Raw genomic sequence first — 21,771 nt, forward strand, 5'->3', positions numbered from 1 at the left:
CCATTGACCCAGTACTATTTGTTGCCAATGCTTTTTCTTTCCATTCTTTATCTTATGTTTTTAGTCATGCTCTTTAACTATGCTTAGTTTACAACAAGTCAAAGACAACAGTGCATTTGCAAGAATAAGAAACAAATGTTACTTAGCTGCAATTCTAGTTCTGCATTTCAGGAATCTATCTTCAGTGAAGTCACAGATGTATAAGATTTTCGCCTGTTTATGGGGGTTCCCACAAACACTTCTATGGGAACTACCAAGACACTGGCATGCTGAGGGGTGGAAGCTGCTACATCTTAAAGGAACAGTAATTATTTTCCGTTCTCTATATTTGGCATCTCAAGATATTTTTTTCCGTTGTGTAAATTATTTCATTTATTTTTTTAGGATCTACTTTTGTGGCAGCATAGTGAAATGCTGCCTTATATTATATATGAATTTTTTTTTTTCTTTTTTTTAAAGGATTTAGACAAATTCAGGCCTCTTAAAGCCATAGACGTTTGATCTGCATTTGGGTAACAACAGTTTTCCCCGTCTGTAAATGTATACGGTAAGACTGGAAATGAAGTGTTTAGGGGTCGCTGCATGCATGCAGGAATATATTCTATGCTTATGACTACAAGTAAAGATCCTACAATGTTGCATCGTCTTTCGCTATGATACACAGTAAAAGTAATGAGGATTTTTATACTCATTCTAAGTATGTCTGTTTGCTAGATAGCGTCCTCACTGTTCTTTTAAGATTATACAGAAGGGTTTTTTTTTTTAAATCAAAATTTTTTATTGCCACCATATATCTGCCAGAAATACTTATTGGCACTGATAATACTTAAGCACTGAATCACCACAGCTGAGGGCGCTAATCCAGGGTTAGCAAAGAAACTGGGGTTAGCACACCACCAATTTTCGAGCAAGAGCTCTTGCCTGAACATTTTCAATTTTCTCACTAAACCTGTTGATGTGCATTTACTCAAACTTTTGCTAGAAACACAGGCTCTCTCTGTACAATAAGTAAAAGTCATCAAGTTTTTGCTCAGCATTAAATGGAGGCCTGGATATGTGTGCCTTAGCCTATGCCCAAGTCTTGAATGCATAAGACAACACCAATCATTTCTCATTATTCTGGCTGACAATTTTCACCATGATGGAAAAGACCAACAATATATATTAAACTAAGTTGACTTCTCCATCCATGCTCAGTCAGAATCCAGACCTATCCATTTTAAGACATTAGCAGGTACCATTTTCTAATTAGGTATCTCTTGTAGTGGCAAAGTGAATGGCACAAGTGCTACTCTTTTCCCATTTGTCTTTTTTCTTTGCATCTGTGATTTAATTTTCTTTGGTTTATGTCTTGCCTTGTTTATTTGGTTTCCCTTTTTACTACTACTACTTTCAGCCCACTGCTCCCCAATCGGATCTTTTTGTGCTGCTATCGACACAGAAAGCCTGAAGAAGCCAGATGCTAGCGCTTCCAATGGTAATGGAGGACCTAGCATGTAAGTGCCACTGGTCTCAGCACCAAAGATATTCATGTCAACTCTACAGCCCTCATAGAAGTAGTGACTGATGCCAGTGAGCTAGGTCTCGACTTTGTGGTTACAGATATCTGCAGCCTAAGGAAAATCTATATACACTGTTGGAGGGAAGGGAGAGGCCTACCTAGGAGCTGCTTGGATATCAAAGTGGAAAGGGAAATTATGGAAAGAAATCCTAAATAAACCTGTTTTAAATGTCCTGCTGTTTGGAACAGATAGGGAGATGTCGGACTGGAGTGGGAATTGTCCATGTTACTTTCATTCATGCAAGTGCTCACATCCACAGAATGCACTGTTAAGATCAGTTTTCTTTTGAGAGCGATCAGACATTTAATCACATTATACCTTCATTTTTTCCCTAAGTGGGCTATGCATTTAATTAAAATTACCAAAATGAAGAATTAGAATTAGCAGTAACTTTTCTTAGTCCGTAATGGATTTTCAGTTATACTCAAATGCATAACGGAATAGGTAGCTAGTCTGCTAAGCACTTGAAGGAGAGGAGACCAAGCAGAGACAAATGAAGACGTAGAAGGTCGGAAAGAAGATAACCACTGGCTAAACATAAGTGCGTCAGAGGTCTGAAGCAAATGAGACAGTAGGGTCTGGGGACAACTCCACAAGGGTCATTCTGCTCTTTTCTTATGGCTGTTTTAGTTGTTCATCTTCAGATAAAAAAAGGCCAATACTTACCCAGAACAGGTTGATGATCTTGCGAAAATATAATGCAAAATACAATATAACTGAAAGGGTTACGGACAACTTAGAAAGCCGTGCAAGGTCATGCAAGGGAACCTTAACTGCTAAGAAACAACGGTCCAGTTTGCCTTCTTACAGTTTTTTTTAAAGACTCTACATCTGTGAGGATAGCACCAAAAAGTTCTTGTGTGGGCAGAAATGAGCTTTCTGATGGTGAGGAATGAAAAACAACGGGATGAAAAATATCTGATTGCTACTGAGTATAATAAAGTCTAACCCATGGGTCTCCAATGAGTGGCTCAGGAGTTACTGTTAGCTCACCAGCTCCCTTGAAGTGTTTCCAACTTGAAGCTCAGTCTACTACATTATTCAGAGAGTTCATGCACATTAAGGAACACATCATTGTTTATCTCAAGATCATTGGAGCTGCAGCCAGCCAAACCAGTTAAAGGACTCTGTGCTACAAGACAAACATGCAGTGTGTTGGCAATGGAGCCAGCAACATGGCCATGACCATATGTATCCACTGTCAATCTGGTAAAGGGATAAGGTGATTGGACATGTTAGTGCTGCATTCTACAGTAACACTGTTTGTGAACAATGGCCCAGGAAAGAAGAGTTCCAGCAATAACCAGAGATGGAGCCTGAGCAGAGTCATCTCAGTGTGAGCCAAAACAAGATGAAAGAGAAAGCATGCGAATTGGGTTCATGATCAGCCCAGGAGCAGAAAAAAGCAGGGGCCAATATCCACTTAAGGGCCCGACTGGCATGCACAATTGTGTGGGAATTCATATGTGCACTTTTATGAGTCTGTCAGCATGTGTGTTTGGCATTTTGTATCTCTTTGATAAACTCTGTTTCACCCAGGAAGCTTTGCCTGGTGTCAAGGACCACCAAAGGTATTTGTTGCTTCCCATCACACCAGGTTCATCTCTGTCATAACTCTGTCCACTGGTGGAAAAAAATGTCAGGCAATGCCATGCTAGTAAGTTGTAATCTCTATATTTTGCCACTGTGCCCTCAACGTTATGACTCATATTGATGTTTGCTTGCCTATTCTCACTGCTTAAGAACCGATCCTAGCACAGTGTGCACTACATTCATAAGAAAGTTGCGGGGTGACACACCTCTAACCATTCCTCAGTAAGTTGTACTGCAATCTGTATAACTTGTTTTTGCGGCATCCAATTGGGCAGATTATGTTCATGGTAATGGCTACGCAACATCTTACTCAGACCTAAGCATTGACCCCCCCCCCTGTAAGTGGTTGCAATATGTATTATCCCATGTTTATTAACTGCTTGTTGAAGTCCTTTTGGTTGAAGGTGAGGTTTCCGTTGGACCTTACATTTAAAATTTGTTTTTATGCTTATTCTATGCTCTCACTCACCGCCTTACCAGTCTAGATACAGCGAGGGTCCCTGCCCAAAGGGCCATAGACAGAAACCTAACATGTCAACTACACCTCAACATTATGAGATACTGACTTAGATCGTCAGGGGCATGGGTTCGGTCCACAAACGCCATAGAATCCTGGCATAACTTCATCGCCATAAGGCAAACATAATTTATTACAGGAAACCCATCTCACTGATGCCAATAAACTGTGTAACAAATGGAGTGATCAACTATCCGCCACTACATACTCAGGGTTTGCCCGTGGAGATTGGCTGAGAGTTGTACTCCCCTTTGAAGCCCAAGACACAAAGATTGTTAACGGCTGATATGCTTTTCCCACGGGATCAAAGGAACGTGAATTGTTGGTTCTAGGCAATATATATGCACCCAGTACTGACCAGGATACACAGGATACATGCCTTCACTATATATCCTCAATTTTAGCAGAATGGTTCCATCTCCCCTGGCTGATAAGTGGTGATCTTAATTGGCCATGGATGATATCCTCAACCAATCACATCCCCGAGGACAGGGGCTACCAAACAGTCAAAAGTTCTTTCTAGCTGGGTATCAAATTGGTCTCGAATAGATGTTGGGAGAGAATTTAATAAAGGCATGCATGAATACTCCTTTCTTTCCCCTCCACACCCGGTTAGATTACATCATTTGTCCATCTCGCATGATTCATACACTCGCCAATAGTACCTACCTAGGCAAGACCCTTCCATATCATAAAACACTGGAGTCTGTTCTGACCTGGGGTAAAGTTCCTTCGCCTATTTCTACTTGGTACATGAACCTGACCTAATTAGAAGATGCAGTGTCCCGTGATACCCTAGGCACTGTTATAGATTCTAGTTTTACAGATAATAAAGGCACGACCTCCACGCCACTTATAGAATGGGAATCGTTCAAGGTCGTTCAAGGGCAATAGCTACAGTAACAGGTGCTTGACACTCCATACTTCGTGATTTATGCAGCACGGAATCAAAGTTGGGGCCTCTTGAAAAGGAATCAATACATGATCCGACATGCCTAAAAGACCTCCAGAATACTAGGATATGACATGTGGAAATATTAGAAAATCTGCAACTAATTGATCAAAGTTATATACACAACATATCCACTCAGAGGGTGAAAGGGCTGGCACACTGCTTGCCTGATGATACAACCGCCTCTAGCCCTAACCCCAATCCTGTCCATTACAACAAAGTCCGGAAGGTCATTCACTACACAAGCAGAGATCAACGAGACCTTCCGCTCATAATACACTGACCTCTACAGGGCCAAACCTACTCTTATTCCCTCGAAAAAAAATCCTGAATAGCTTTAGACTCCCCCATATCCCTAGTCGGCCCAAAAATCCTCAGAAGCCCCCTTGATACTGGCCGAATCAAGACAAGCAAAAAAGGAGATGTCCCACAACTAAACACCCAGCATAGATGGATTGCTCAATGAATTCTACTCAACTTTTACATCCTGATTAATTCAGTGACTGGAGAAATTATACACGGCGCCCCTAGAGGCCAGTACTCTGCTCCCAACTACTAAACAGGCCCTAGTCACTCCCTGCTTAAACCGGGTCAATCCCAGGAGGATCTTACCTCATATAGACCACTTTCCCTTTTAACTTCCGAATATAAGATTCTTAGCAAAACGTTAGTGTTACAACGACTTCCTCTACTTCCGGAATTGGTCAGTATTGACCAATGCGGCTTTTTACCACACAGAAGCATCTCCTTAAACATTCGGCAATTACAGAGATGGAGATTGCCCATGACTCATTCCCCAACACTGGTTGCCTCTCACTGGACCTTCAACAGGCTTTCGACTCTTTAGGTTGGGATTATAGGTTTTCAGTCCTAAACATAATTAACATCCCTCCCACCTTCATCAATTGGGTTAATTACGGTACGCCACCCTTACGGCAAGAGCCAAAACAGGTACACACATCTCCGAGAAATATCCAGTCTCTCGAGGTACCCACCAAGAATGTACGTTGTCACACCTACTCTTCAAATTGGCAAAGGAACCTTTTGCATAAAAACTGAGGCAGGAAGCAACCCATTGGTCTACACAGAGAAGACCACAGATTCATGCAGCATCCCTATATGCTGATGAGATGCTGGTATACATAAAGGACCTTAACATAGATCTTACACAGATCGCCTCCATCTTACATTCATTTGGCGCCCTTTCCAGCCTCCAGGTCAACCATAATAAATCATATGCAGTTTCTTTCCGCAACAACATACCCCGAGACAAAATCACTATGGACTCCCAAAATATGCCCATTGCACACAACACATTTCGTTATTTGGAAATCCAGGGCTACAGAATACCTAAAGATTTACTAGATGGGAATTTGCTCAGGGCCACAGCCGCTCTCCGAGCACAGGTGCAGTTTTGGGTTACCTTGCCACTCTCTGGAGCGGGCCGCTTGGCCCTCTCCACGATGGTCATGTCCCCTGAAATTACTATATTACTTTGTTAACTTACCGATAATCAATCCATGTTAAATTTTCGAATTGCTGGACTTCCTTTTTCTTAACCTTATTTGGAGTATGGGCAGACGTTGAGTCAGCCAATCTAAACTGCAATTAACTATGGAGAATGGGGGACTGGGAGCCCCTGATTTCCGATTGTATTGTTATGCAGCTCAACTACATTATCTCTCTTACTGGCTGGCAGGAATACACTTGCAGGAGTTCGGCTACACACAATCCATACTACGAACAGGATCCTTACATATACTTCTATTAGCAGGAGTCGCATACCCCTCTGCCCCACCACAACTCCTGTATTCTGTACTCCTACATAATGCTATAACATATTGGAAACAAGCACTAGGTTATACCCACAACACACCATCCTATGCTTCAACATTTCCCTGTGTGATGTGGTCTACCTACCCCCTAAGGGCACTCTTACCTTAACAAGACTAACTCAGTGGGAAGAGAATGGGGTTCTCATGATAGGAGACCTCTTTAAGGATGGCCCAATACTCTCAGACAAGAACGTCCTGCAAACCCATTCCCTCTCCGGAGCTCATTTCCTGACACACAGCACTATATGAAGATACGTCCAGACACACTGAGCACCAACGGGCACTAAACTTATAACACACACACTGGTTCAAACAATACATGTGATGGGCACTGAAAGACACCTAGCTTGGTGGCTGTAAAAGGATCTAAGCACCCATCTGCACACCGCACTTGTCCCATTAAGGACGCAATGGAAGACAGACATAGGCTGTGCATTACACAACAAGGAACAATGCTTTATTTTGGAATATCCCAGCATTAAACCCTGTAACACCCGCTTCAAATGTATTCAGTTTATGCTCCTACATAGGGCATACCTAACGCCCTTTAAACTTCACAAACCTTTCCCCATGACCCACTCACTACTTGTGTCAGCCTTGTTGGACTGAAGGGCCAGACTTAGTGCACATGCTATGGGCATGCCCCACTTTACTCATGTACTGATGAGATGGTCCGAGAATCTCTTAGATCCGTAACGTATAGTACACCCTAGGACACAATGGAATATTGTCTTTCGGGCCATTGCACAAGACCCAAATCCTCAAAGGTGACTGCATGATTCGCAGATCTAGTGCTTCTCCTCACTAAGAGGCAAATAACAAGATGCTGGAAGTCCCCCACAGCACCTCTGGTGGCCGAATGGCATGAGTAAGAAGGCCGCTGGGGTGCTGCCGAGAGCCTAGTGCTTCGCAGATAAGAGTCCTGTGGCCTACATAGACAACCCATAGCCATGGCCTGTGATACCATGCTTGAACACTTTAAAACTCTAGAAGAGGACATAGATAGTTCTCATAATCCTAATTATGGCAGATTTGTACGAGCTCACAGCCACTGAAACTCTGTCCTTTCACTGTACATTGACATGATCAACAAATTCTTACAATTAATCCACTGCGGCAGCCCCTCCCCTGTCACTCACAGTACACAAACTTCTGCGCAGGCTTTTCGTTTTGTTGTTGCCATATGTATCTTTATTATATTACATCACTAATTATATTAACATGTCCTCCAGTCAGTGAAGATGACATGGGATTTTCTCCCTGTACTGAGCTCCTCTTTTTTCCGAAACTTCTTAACCGGATACACCAGACTTGTAACTCTGCAGATTTGTATTGACTTGATAATGTTGTAAGATGCTTCCTTGTTGTAATCTTAATGTTCCTATACTTAAACTGCAATAAAATCTGTTTAAAAAAAAAAAAAAAAAAAAAATGTATCCATTGGTGGGATAGTAGTGGCCCTCGAAAAATGTCTGTCACTCTTGACATTCTAGGAACTGTTGGTCTAGTTGTGTACTGAAATCACATTCACACATTGATTGAGCAAGGCACGGCTTACCTAATTGTTGACACCTCTGACATAATGGTGGTCTCCATTGGTATAAAAAAGGCCACAATTGATGTTTTGTGAGCTTCCTAGCTATTATGGTGCCCAACCTTGGCACAGTATATAATGGTGAGCATTACTGGCACATTATAGAAATCCTTGGGATTATGTTAAGAATCCATGGCATGTGATCATACAGAGTAAATATATGAAGCAGATTCGGTCCATGTGAAGCATTTGTACATGTGAAAACCTTAAGAAAATGATTTGCTAAAAATGCAAACTTGTATATTGAAGGCAAAAAGTATGTTTCTTTGAGAAAAGAAATTCCTAAACAAGCATTTGCAATGCAATTGGCATTGCATTTATGAGAGTTAGAGCTATTGGTGTTGTAAATGATAATGTCTTAAACCTACGTGTTTTGGTTTGGAGTGTAATGGATGTATGCCAGGTGCCACAGCAACCCTCGAAGGCCTCTCACTGCAGGAGAGAAGACACATTCCTACAGACTGGCTGTGATACCCTAGAGATGCAACCCTTCTAGAAAAGGGGGCAGCCATTTACCTCTCTGTGTTACACTTTTAAAGGAATTATTCCTCTACTTTGGCAATACCAGTCTAACTTTTAAAAAGCACTGACTGTATAGAAAGAGAATCACAGAAGACGCAGCTTAACTGCAAATTAATTATAGCGATTTTGTTAGGAATGTAACCTGCTTTGAAGTGTTATGAAATGGCAGAACGTGTATTACCAAGCGCTATGTTAATAAAAATGAGTTATTACCACACTGCCCCAACACGCACCAGACAAAGAACCCTAGGGGAGAGGACGTGGCGTAAGGGACAGAGCTGCTGACCTTGGGGCTGGGGAACATGGTTTGAGTTTCGGCACCAGCTCAATATCCTGTGATTCAGGGCAACTCACTTAATCTCCCATTCCTACCAAAAATGAATGTGTTCTTGTGGAATGTAACCGGTGCTCATGTAAAGTGTTGTAATGTCTTTCGAGTTCGCGCTAACTGAACTCTATTAGAAGAGGCCCAATTTACATCCAAAGGCTAGATGTTCTTGCTAACATGCTTGAGCCCATGAATTGCTTGGGTCTGGAGTCACATCTCCTTTTCCACCATTTTGGAAACAAAATCTTTCACCATCTTCTTGCCTAGAACTAACCTATGTGCCTGGCTGGTGACCCTCCAGAGGTTATCAAGAGCACGTGCTATTGCCTAGTGTTAAGCTATACTCAAGTCAGTTGGTTAATGAACCCATTGCCGAGGTCTTGACAGAACGAGAATGTCACAGATTACAATTCTGACATAGCTCTTTCACCTCATTATCTCTGCAAGGTCCATGCAAATGAATTATAGCCATTTTGTTAAGAACGTCACTTGCTTTGCAGTGCTATGAAATGGCAGAACCTGAATTACCAAGCATAATATTATAAAAAACGAGTTATTCCCACACTGACTCAACACGCACACAAAGAACCCTAGTGGAGAGGACGTGGCGTAAGGGCCAGAGCTCCTGAACTTGGAGCTGGGGAACACGTTCAAGTCTTGGCGCCAGCTCAACATCCTGTGATTCAGGGCAAATCACTTAATCTTCCCTTGCTACAAAAATGAATGTGTTCTTGTGTAATGTAACCAATGCTCACGTAAAGCGCTGTAATACCTTTGCATTGAGCTCACGCTATATAAAACTGCAAAAAAAAATTAAAGCGCTCCAATACCTTTGTGTCGAGTTCGGGCTACATAAAATTGCAAACAAATACATATCCCTTGCATAGCTTTTTCACTTCTTAATCTCTGCAAGGTCAATGCAAATGAATTATAGCGATTTTGTTAAGAATGGCACCTGCTCTGCAGCTCTGTGAAATGGTAGAACCTGTATTACCAGGCGCTATATGTATTGCCAGACTGCCCCAACATGCAAAAGACAAAGAAACCTGGGGGAGAGGATGTGGTATAAGGGCCAGTGCTGATGACTTTGGAGCTGCCAGCTCAACATCCTGTGCTTCTGGGTAAATCACTTAATCTCCCCTTGCTGCCAAAAATGAATGTGTTCTTGTGTAATGTAACCGCTGATAATGTAAAGCGATGTAATACCTCTGTATCGAGTTCATGCTATTCAAAACTGAAAAAAAGCACTCCAATACCTTTGTGCTGAGTTTGCACTATATAAAACTGCAAAAACATATATAGATAAAAAAGCCCCCACAGACATTGCAAAGAAACAGCAAAATGCCCAAAATCAAGGAAGACGAAGAAACAGCATACCGCTAAGAGTGAGGTGACGAGGCAAAAGGAAAAATACTGCGTCACACTAAGGTACATTCCGGATCGTGCAAGAATCCGTGTAACAGGGTCAGTCTCAAAGGTGGTAAAAAAAAAAATCCTCAAGGTGGGACAAACGTAAAGCATTTACCAACGACATCAAGGGATTTTTGAAAGACAGGCCAGGGAACGAATCAAAGTGATGGGCGTGGTTAAAGCCCACAAAATAGATTACATGTTGAGAAGAGCAGTGCTTGCGCGCTTCTATGCTCGACTTAAACATTTGCTGAAAATGGAAGAGGCATTTGACAGAACAAGCATTGGCATAGCCAATAGGTCTGGCCTCTGTGACCTTATAAGTATTTAGACATGCAATACATTACATTGGCAGTTGGAACATATAATAGCTGACAAGAGTCACCCTAACATATCAATATTGTTCAAACAGCAATAGTGTAATAAGGATGTTATGCTGGCATGAATCATGGTCATAACTGCGATAAGAAGAGCTCAATAAAACATATACAATCATCATGTAAACCCAATAAACCCCTTTATCAGAAATAAACTTTGTGTTTGTGCATTCCTTCATACACTTGACATTAGACTGTAATGCTCAGAACAGCCCCTAGAGGGCACCACAATACAAAATAGCATTTGAAAGAAATGTGGTCATGCAACCATATAGTCAGCCCATGGAGGGCATAACCACAAGAAAAGAAAATGGCAGAAATCAAAGCAGTGTAACCATATATTCAGCCCCTAGAGGACGTAGTGCATTACATATTTTCAGGCCTAGCCGGACTACTAGAATATTATCACACACGAGGCCCTTAAAACGCAAACTGCTCCCAGCTGTAAAAAAAAGTTCCAGCCTTGAGAGAGCTTAAAAAGACATAGAATGGTGAGAGAGGTTAATATTTTGGGGACACCACCCAACCTAGCGTGGGCCCTGAGATCACCTAGACAGAAAGAGCACATAGCGCTGAACATTTTGACAGCAAGTGCAGCAAATATTTTACTATCCGACTGTAATGCTCAGAACAGCCCCTAGAGGGCACCACAATACAAAATAGCATTTGAAAGAAATGTGGTCATGCAACCATATAGTCAGCCCATGGAGGGCATAACCACAAGAAAAGAAAATGGCAGAAATCAAAGCAGTGTAACCATATATTCAGCCCCTAGAGGATGTAGTGCATTACATATTTTCAGGCCTAGCCGGACTACTAGAATATTATCACACACGAGGCCCTTAAAACGCAAACTGCTCCCAGCTGTAAAACAAAAGTTCCAGCCTTGAGAGAGCTTAAAAAGACATAGAATGGTGAGAGAGGTTAATATTTTGGGGACACCACCCAACCTAGCGTGGGCCCTGAGATCACCTAGACAGAAAGAGCACATAGCGCTGAACATTTTGACAGCAAGTGCAGCAAATATTTTACTATCCGACTGTAATGCTTAGAACAGGCCCCAGAAAGCACCACAATAAAAATAGCATTTGTAAGAAACATGGTCATGTAACCATATAGTCAGCCTCTAGAGAGTATAACCACATGAAAACAGAATGGTAGAATGTAATGGAGTGTGACCATATATTTAACAACTAGAGGGCTTAATCCATTACAGATATTCAGGCCTAGCAGGCCACCTAGAATAATATTACAGATAAGGCCCTTAACACACAAACTACTCCCAGCTGTAAAACAAAAGTTCCAGCCATGTAAGAACTTAAAATGACACAGAAAGGTGGGCGAGGTTATTATTTTGCCCTCTAACCTAGTGTTGGGACCCAGAGATGACCTAGACAGAAAGAGCACGTCATGCTGAACATTTTGATGGTGGCCCCATTGTCCTTAGGACCACTAAACAGTGAGTTCTGGGCAAAATGTTTTGTAAAAGGAATGCCCCGCAAATCATTATGGGGCGAGTTCCCGAGTGCACTGAATACTGCAGTATCTTGACTGTAATGTTCAGAACAGCCCCTGGAGGGCACCACAATAAAAACAGCATTTGTAAGAAACATGGTCATTTAGCCATATAATCAGCCCCTACAGAACATAACCACGTGAAAACAGAATGGCAGAATGTAATGCAGTATAACCATATATTTAGCCCCTAGAGGGCGTAGTGCATTACACATTTTCAGGCCTATTAGAATAATATCACAACCAAGGCCCTTAAAACACAAACTATTCCCAACTGTAAAACAAAAGTTCCAGCCATGAGAGAGCTTAAAAAGAAACTGAATGGTGGAAGGCCATCCTGCACCAAAGAAGTTAATGGCTGAACTGAATAGGACAGAAGACATATGAATTTAGAACAAAAAAGTGTAATTAATATTGCATCAAAGGAGACATCTTTTCTACATAGGACACTCCAATTATTATGCTTACCAATTAAATAATAAAATACAAACTGAGAAGGAAGTAGCCTATGAAATGTAAAAGTAGCTAAAAGTTTAGCAGAGGCAAACATATTTATTTGGGCCACTCAAAAGTCAGCTGAACTGCTCCATTCTAGACTTTCATTAGGACAAGCCTCTTCCCCATAACGTTTGGAGAGACCTTAGTCCTCATTTCTTTTTTCAATGAGCTTTGGTGAAGAGAGAGGCCTTGGTTGACCACCTGTTGGGCAACTCAGATTCTAAAGGAAAACTGGAAGCTTTTCCTGTTCACTGAGAACACAATGGAGGTCTTGAACACTGTATGTGCATAGCCTGTTTCTTATATAAAAAGAAGAGTAGAAGATTACACACACTGACTTCTGATACATCTTGCTGAAGAGGAAACACTTTTTTTTGCCTCAGACCTCTCATTGTTGACTTAAGGGAACTCCCACATTTTGCAGAGAAGCATAACAGAAAAGGTTGCAAGAGGATCAGAACTCTACAAATGTCACTTCAATATCCTTTTTCATATGTTAATATATTTTGCTCGGAGTTTACTAGTTTTAAGCAATGCTGGGCTTTCAAAGGTTTTATGTAAGGCACACATGAAAAATGGAGGTGGCATTGATGAAGAGCTTAGTGAATATCGAATAATAAAAGAAGTAGATGAAGGATCGGTCGTCAAAGCTGAACTCCTTTGTTGTGAAAACAAGTTTGTACTCCGATGGAACTCTTGCAAACCCCATATGTAAAGCAGCCAAGAAGCACTAAAATGTCTACTAGGGGCAGCAGTGGACTTTTTGAATTTTACACAGAACTGCAGAATTTTATAACTGCATAGTACTAAACAATGTAAGCATCAAAACCTGCATAACTGACAAAAAAGGGATAGATGCATATTTTCATTCACTGAAAAAAGATAGTGGTGAAATCTTGTAGAAAATCTTAGAAAACTTCTTAACATGCAAGAAACACCTATTAACACCAACCAAATCTGTAAAGAATAATGGTGAAACTCTGGATTAATATTAAGTGGACGTATTGTGAGGTGAGCTAAAGAGATAGCTCACCCCTAAAGAAAACAAAGTTTGTAAAGCCAGAAAATACACCCAATATGAAGCCAAGTATGTGGAACATTTTAAGACAGATGAAATGGTCTAACACTCATTGCCTTAAACGTTTGTATTGATTAGATCAGTTAGAAAAAAAAATACATCTTTTATATTCGGATGAGTTTCTAAGAGTTGCCTCTCTAGGGTACTTGTAGAGAGAGGCCAGGTGGCACTGAGGACAGAACCAGTAGCTATAAGAACTATGGAATTTAGAAAGGTGGGGGTTGAAATCAGCAAGTCTAATGAAAGTGGATGGGCCCAAGCACTATAAAATTACTGTTGATAGAATGTACTAAGCTTAATTCTTAAGAACGTTCCAGGAATTGAGAATCAATCCACAAACAGGAAAACTCCCAAAATTAAATTGTAAAGAATCTAATAGGCAAATCCTAATACAGGTATTATTAAAACAATACAGCCTGACAGATAAATGAGGCAGGTGGCCAAATGCAAAGATAGGGTGTATTTCTATCCTTACCAGCAGGGAGCAATGATACACCACTGATTAGACCATTTCAACGACCTAATGAAATGAAAGTAGGTAAGAGACTTGTTTACCACATATGCCTTCCATAAAAGTCAAAGGGAGGGGTGGGCAGAGGGGGTGGCGGGCCCTGGAGCAGCAGCCCTCCCAGACATCCATCTGTTGCATGGTGGATTTGATTTTTCCCTAGATATTAACAACCTTTCACTTGCAAATGCCCACTTCATTAAATAAAGTCTCTACAGTTCTTAAATGCTCTGAGGTCCTTCATATGCTATATGAAGCAGTCACCTTCAAGGCATCAATATTCTTGGGACTAAGGCAAAACATAAGTCAAGCATTTTTCTCAAGGTCAAAGAACCATCAATATCAAGGTTTTCTCAGCAAGACCAACATGCTAAGGAGGAGAGCGCAGCATTTTCCAGATCCCTCCCCAGGGGAATAAAGGACTGGGAAGCACAGAATAATGTGGAAGCAAATAGCCGAATGGCGCATTTGCGGTCTTGTTCTCTCTGTACTGAGGCAAGGAGCTCAGATGGTTTGGTTCATGAAATTAAAACACCCATTAATGACAATGAGCACTTAACCCTCATAATCCACATTTCTAAAAAAAACACTATTTCCAAAAGGAAAATTCCATTGACCGCAAGGAAGAGAAATGATATGCAAAACATTTTCCACTGACCTTCTAAAAAATGCGATAACAGGTCTGAAGAGACTGCTCAGAGAGCCAAGGAGAAAAAGAAATGATGGTAATAGGGTTAAAAAAAAAAAAAAAAAAAAGTAAGCCTTACTTCTAAATCCACCCAATACAAAAGCAATTATTACAACTAATGGTACTATATCTGCGCTAAAAAATTAACGTTAGTATCTTGGCTCCACAGGGCAGGAAAATAATGGAGCTGAACCCAGAGAACACTGACATTAAAAAACATGTGTTAAGAAACCTACCTTGAAGTGACTAATGATTCCTTCAGTGAAGCTTGTGCCCATGTGCTCCCATTTCTTTATTTTGCAAGGAATGTAGGAACTTAAAAAGGGTACAAGGCAACTGGTTATTTAGGCTGTCATTTATATCATAATGGAAATAGTGTTTCCAGGTAGGTAATCCTGAAAGATGCTTTTTGTATTCAAATTTATTTCAAAAGTCAAAAAGGTAGACCTCAATGTGATTACTTCGCTTACACGTGTCACTGAGCATGCACAAGTATGCATTAAGATTCTATAGCACCCATTTTTTTGTTTTAATTTACTGTTGAAAGATTGCAGACGTCCATCTTCGAGAAGTAGATAAAACATTTGAAAAAGTATGCCAAAGTGCATTCTCAAGAAAGGAGAGGCTGATAGCCAATTGCAACTGCCAGGACCCTTTTAAATTAAAAGAAAGAAAAAAAAAGCGTGTGTGTCTGCCGTCTTGCCAGGTGAAACAGACACCACAATCATGAACCATGAGCTGCACATTTATTAAAAATCCCCCCTAGTGTTGAAGTATAACAAGATTACGATTAACACACTTCCACTGTCAACAACTTTAAGGTGGATCATTAAGGTTTGTGTCCAATCGATTCCTTTTAAAAAAAACACAGTGCCAACGTTTCAAAATAAAGTCCTTTATTTCTATCTATTAAATAACAACTACACTGCTAAGCTGTTTATGAAACTGATCTCATCAGCTGGATCCTTCAGAAGTTCCTCATAATGATCTGGCAAATTTATTTATCTGTCTACCTCTCATGCATTTGTTTGTGTCCATTATTACATTTCCACCTCTTGTCTGAGCATTTCATAATTACTGATGGATCATTTCTCAGTTGGTTTTAGCGCTTCCCATTCCTACTGATTTACAGTAAGACTTCTCTTATAGCCTCTTTGTCATTTATTTGATTAAATTCCTCTATCATTGTTGGACCTGGCATATTTTGGTGAGTTTCCACTGTCTTTTTGCCTTCTTACCGCCTGTTTTTATGGTATGCTGGACTCTGCTTTTGCTGGTTCATTTTTTCTGCGCACTTTTCCACGGCTGATCCCTGCTAAAGTGCAAGTGCACCCTATGTAAATTGTATTGGTGATTGGTTTATCCATGATTGGCATATCTGTTTTACTAATAAGTCCCTAATGGAGTGCACTATGTGTGCCCAGGGCCTGTAAATTAAATGCTACTAGTGGGCCTGCAGCCCAGATTGTGCCACCCACACATGAAAAGCCATGTAAACATGTCTCAGACCTGCAACTGCAGGGTCTGTGTGTGCAGTCTTGCACTGCCAATTCGACCTGGCACGTGTACCTACTTGCCAGTTCCTAACCTTCCCTTTTACTACACGTAATGCACCCCTAAAGTAGGCCCTATGCAGCCCTATTGGCAGGGTGCAGTGTATGTTAAAGGTAGGACATGTACTGAAGTGTTTTACATGTCCTGACAGTGAAATACTGCCAAATGTGGTTTTCTCTGTTGCAAGGTCTATCCCTCTCATAGCTTAACATGGGGATTCCTCTTAATATCTTTATAAGTGCGGTTTGCCATTGGGTGCAGATAGAGATCTGAAGTTTGGGGTCTCTGAACTCACAATTTAAAAATACACCTTTTGGTAAAGTTAGCTTTTAGATTGTCAATTTGAAAATGCCACTTTTATAAAGGGGACATTTCTTGCTGAAACCGATCTGTGCCTCTGCCTGCTTGTGTACTCCACGTCTAGGTCAGACTGACGGTTGGGCTGTTGTGAATTCCCTCTAGACAACGACACAAAGGGAGCTGGGGTGTAGACTACATAACCTGATGAGTGTCCTGGGCTAGAGTGGGGAGGGAGGAGTTGACACACCTTAAAAGGCTGTGCCTGTCCTCACACAATGCAATCTCTGGCCCCCTGGAGTGTGCCTGGAACCACGCTTGGGCAAGGCAGCACTTTGTGAACAAAATAAACTTTCCTTTGATGTTTGCCTACTTCAAAGGCCAGAACTGGTATAAGTAGTAGTCCCAAGACCCCAGACTTTTACATCACTCTGACACAGATGCCGCTGCCTGCACCATGGCCTGAGGACACCTCTTGCGAGGTACACAACGCACCGTCACGTACCGACGCCAGCGTCATCAACTCTAGTGTCGTAAGACGTCCCTGTCTGCCCTGCGAGCAGTGAGTGCTGCACAGAGCCCACCCTGTGCCACACCGCTGCCTTGGGCCTACCAACGACAGAGCTCCAACAACGATGGCGATGCTGCCTGCACGGTTACCTGGAGGCACTGCACGTCACACCGCTCCGCTTCATACCGCAGCCCTGGTCTCACCGACACTGCAGCATGCTGTCACCAAGCTGCTGCCTGCATCGTGACCTGTAGGGCACCGCACGTCACATCGTCCCGCTTTGCACTGCAGCCCCGACGCCATCCACTCCAGCGCTCCTGACTTTGTCAGCAGCCCAGATTTGATCAGCAACGTGTGCGACTTCAAGGTCCCGACAGTCGCCCATTCCCACCCCCCACACAGACCTCCAGAACCAACGCCTGCAACGCCGCACTCCAGATCTCATCGTAGGAATCACAACGCCCTACATTTCCAAGGTACTATTTGTGGGTCTTCCTGACACCGCAGCTGGCCTACGACACCGCGGCTGGCCTCAACCGTTGGATTTGTTGTTCACTACACCGTGATAGCCCCACACTGTGCTAACTCCTTCAAACAACTGCATTTTGAAGTTAATTCTTGCAAAATTCATATCTTTATTACTGTATGTTGGATTTTTCTCGTTTTGGTCTTGTTTTACACAGATAAATATTGGCTATTTCTCCAAAACTGGTGTGGTGTCCTTTTGTAGTTTTTTCACTGTATTACTGTGTGCTATGTGAAAATGCTTTACACATTGCTTCTGAGATAAGCCTGACTGCTCATGCCAAGCTACCAAGGGGGTGAGCAGCGGTTATCGGAGCTGGGTATCTTTCTTATCCTGAGTAGAGCGAGAGTCCCTACTTGGACAAGGTGCAAACCAACTGCCAACTAAAGACCCCATTTCTAACAATCATCATCATCTCATGGAACAAAACAATTTTATTTCCTGCTGGAAGATCTGTGAAAAATTCAGTACAATTTTTCAAACGTGTTGGTTCATTCATGTCAATCTCCAGTCCTAAAGCCTGAGCAGGACCAGGCTTTGTTCAGCCAAGTTTAGTTTTATCTCTTCATTTTATATGTCTGATAAGATTCTTAATCTCATCAAGTCAGGGCATTTAATTACATGTGTTTTTTTTTATCATCAAGCTATCTTGTTTTATTTTTGGTGAAGGATTTGGGAAATGCTTATAACCGTTCTTCACAAAAGTGAATTCTCCTGTTAGCATAATTTATTTTTTCATCTGGGTAGAAGAGGCCATGCCTTGAAATGCTTCTTTGGGTCCTCTATTTGCTCAGATGAAATATTGATCACTATTTCCAGGCCTTCCTCTTTATTCACAATATTTTTTCTGCTTCTTTCTTTATCTGTTGGTCCTTGTTGTGGGTCACAATTGCTTCCTCTTATTACTCTCTGTTTTTTCAAGTTAATCTTTCTCATTCTCTTTGTTTTGTATTTAAGATCACCAAACTCTTTGCTTCTCAAAACAAAAATGTAACCTTGACACATGGCATTATGTTTCAATGATTTAGGGTCTGAGGTTTATTCCAATTCCATTGTTATCTTTGCTTTTGTTGGTTTTATGCACATAGTTCTGGGTTCTAAGTAGCTCAATTTCTTTCAGCAAAAGTATAGATTTTATTGTTCAAATAATTCTATAAATCCCAAGTAGATTTGTGTCCTTTTCTCACCTATATTTCCCCTTCATAATTATCTAATTCTTCTCGAAATAGAGTGAGGGGGGCACATTTATTCCTTGCCTTCTGATGTGTGAGTATTCTGTCAGGGGGGAAAGCATCCTCCCACAATATCCCTTTTGCAGTGCCAAGAGTAACACCCCACACCTCCATGTGAGTGCTCCCCACCTCAGGCTGGAGGGAGTATGTTCCTCCTCCAATTCCACTCTGGAGCAGGGATGTGGAATTCCTATCGCCCGACGCCCGGGACATCTTGTTTGGGGTCAAGGGCAACAAGTTTTTATGTTTACTTTGTCCTTGGGACAAGTAGGACCAACCCTCTGCAGCACAAACCCTTTGGCTGCCTGTTTACAGAGAGTGGAACTCTCTGCAGTTGAGGTAATGTGTTTCCAAAAGATAATGCTGTTCGAACTTGTATTTATGGTTCATTATTTGAAAGCCTTCATTATTAGGGTGAGTGCTGTAAATAAATGTTTTAAGGTCACACTTCACTACTGACGTTGATTCCAGTACCAAAAAAAAAAAAAAACGTGTATACACATGTTTGAAAAGTTTAGGCTATGAGGCTAAGTATAATGCTCCCAGAATGCTCTCTGATTAGATGCAAATGAAGTGTCATTTAGTAAAATGTGTTGATGCATGCTAGTATTTCCCAAAAATATTTCTAATGGAAAATCAGTGTAACCATTTTCAACACGATTATGGGAAGCATGAAAATAAACAAACACTGACAAAGCCAACTGATCTGACATATTTTTATAAGTCTTTTAGTTTCATCAATGTGTGTCTTGTTTTGACATGGCTTTTGTAACACTTTTTATTGTTGTGGGAGCTACCAGGCCTTCAACATTGTAACAAACCCTGGCAAAAAAAAAAAAAAAAGTTTTTGAACTCCAAAAGCACACGTTGCCACCAGTGGCATAGCAAAGGCTCAGCAGCCACCATCCAGGGGGCCACTTCAGCACAGCATCTGCCCTGAGTGAGTCTGGAGAGGGGGCTCCTCCATGTTCTTTGCAAAGGGGCACCCTCCAGTTTTGTTACGTCACTGATTGCCACTGTAGTTCCTGACACTGAACAAAACTACTTTGTGTGCCAATATGCTCCTTGTGGAAGAGCAGAATGCGATCACTCACAGTAAAGCCAGCCGAAAGAGAGAGAAATAGAAGTTTAATAAAAACAAAATGTCTTTGTTAACACCAGACCTAATTAGGGACCAAGACCCACATGTAGGTCGCTTTTTGCATGTCGCAAACAGCGACTTTCGCTGTTTGCGACGTGCAAAAAGCACATTGCGATGCACAAACCCAGTTTTGCGATTCGGTAACCTGGTTACAGAATCGCGAAACGGGTTTGCGACTCGGAATTAGGAAGCAGTGCAATGTAGGATTGTTTCGTGACCACGAACGCGGGCGCAAACCAATCGCAGTTTGCACCCATTTCAAATGGGTGCTAGCACTTTTGCAAAAGGGAAGGGGTCCCCATGGGACCCCTTCCCCATTTTGAATCTCACTGTAAAAAAAAATTCAGGGTAGGCAGTGGTCCTGTGGACCACTGCCTGCCCTGAAAAAATGAAACGATAACGTTTCATTTTTCGTTTTTGTAATGCATCTCGTTTGCCTTTAAGGAAAACGGGCTCCATTACAAAAAAAAACTGCTTTATTGAAAAGCAGTCACAGACACAGTGGTCTGCTGTCTCCAGCAGGCCACCATCCCTGTGAGGGCTGCCATTCGCAAAGGGGTTGCAAAGTGCGACCCACCTCATGATTATTCATGAGGTGGGCATTTGTGAAGCCCTTGCGAATCACAGATGGTGTCAGGGACACCATCCTACATTCGGATTTGCGACTCGCAAATTAAGAGTCACTCTGACTCACAATTTGCGGGTCGCAAATCTGAACCTACCTACATGTTGCCCCAAATTCTTTAAGAAAGTCACAAAAGTGCACCCATGGTATATGTCGTACCCCTATAAAATATTTGTGAACTGTATTTTAGCATGGGTAAATACGATGTGTAGATTTGCTCATGTGAAAATCTATTGAGCATTTGCAAGTTCATTTTCCCTCCAGCCACTTTCTTCCCAACACTGGAAGAAGTTCTAATTCTGCCATTGTCAGGAGTAAATGTCCAACCTTTCTTATTATGGGAAAATATTAGAGAGAAGCTGGTGAAAATCTTTAAAACATGCAGGTTAGTAGGTTTGCAGACTCAAAGGCATTCCAGCCCTGGAACTATTGCTTACTGCTTCCTCCAGCACCAGTATGCAGATCTGCAGAAAGGTGGAAAAATAAGGAAATTGCTACAGTAGGGATTGAAACTGCAAGTATTCAAGCCCTACTATGGTAGTAGCCCTGGCATAATCAGAGAGGCTATTATCAGCTCTTACATAATGAGACTGCTGCCATAATTTGTCGCCACATTACATGGCACCAAAGGGACAAGTAGATCTTTTTACAGGACAAGTAGATTTGAGAAGCAACCTGTCCCCTGGACAAGTAGATATTTTAATAAATTCCACACCCCTGCTGGAGTGCCAGAACCAAACCTTAACATCCAAACAAGCCATATAACTGACAACATTTTGTTCCTATTGATAAAGCGACTGAAGGCAATTGCCCCACAAGATGCCTGTTTTCATCTGAGGTGTTTGCTTATATTTATGTGAGACAGCACATAATGATAATATTACTTACCCTGTAAGCATCTGTTTGTG

General features: G+C 41.7%; 1 protein-coding gene across 2 annotated transcripts in view; it reads right to left on the reverse strand.

Moving 5' to 3' along the window:
• ANKRD12 (ankyrin repeat domain 12) overlaps positions 1-21,771 on the reverse strand; it is a 418,715-nt gene that overhangs the window by 304,190 nt on the left and 92,754 nt on the right. The gene's annotated exons all lie outside the window — the stretch shown is intronic.

This window comes from Pleurodeles waltl, chromosome 2_1, assembly GCF_031143425.1.
Source record: "Pleurodeles waltl isolate 20211129_DDA chromosome 2_1, aPleWal1.hap1.20221129, whole genome shotgun sequence".
In the NCBI taxonomy this organism is placed as follows: domain Eukaryota; kingdom Metazoa; phylum Chordata; class Amphibia; order Caudata; family Salamandridae; genus Pleurodeles; species Pleurodeles waltl.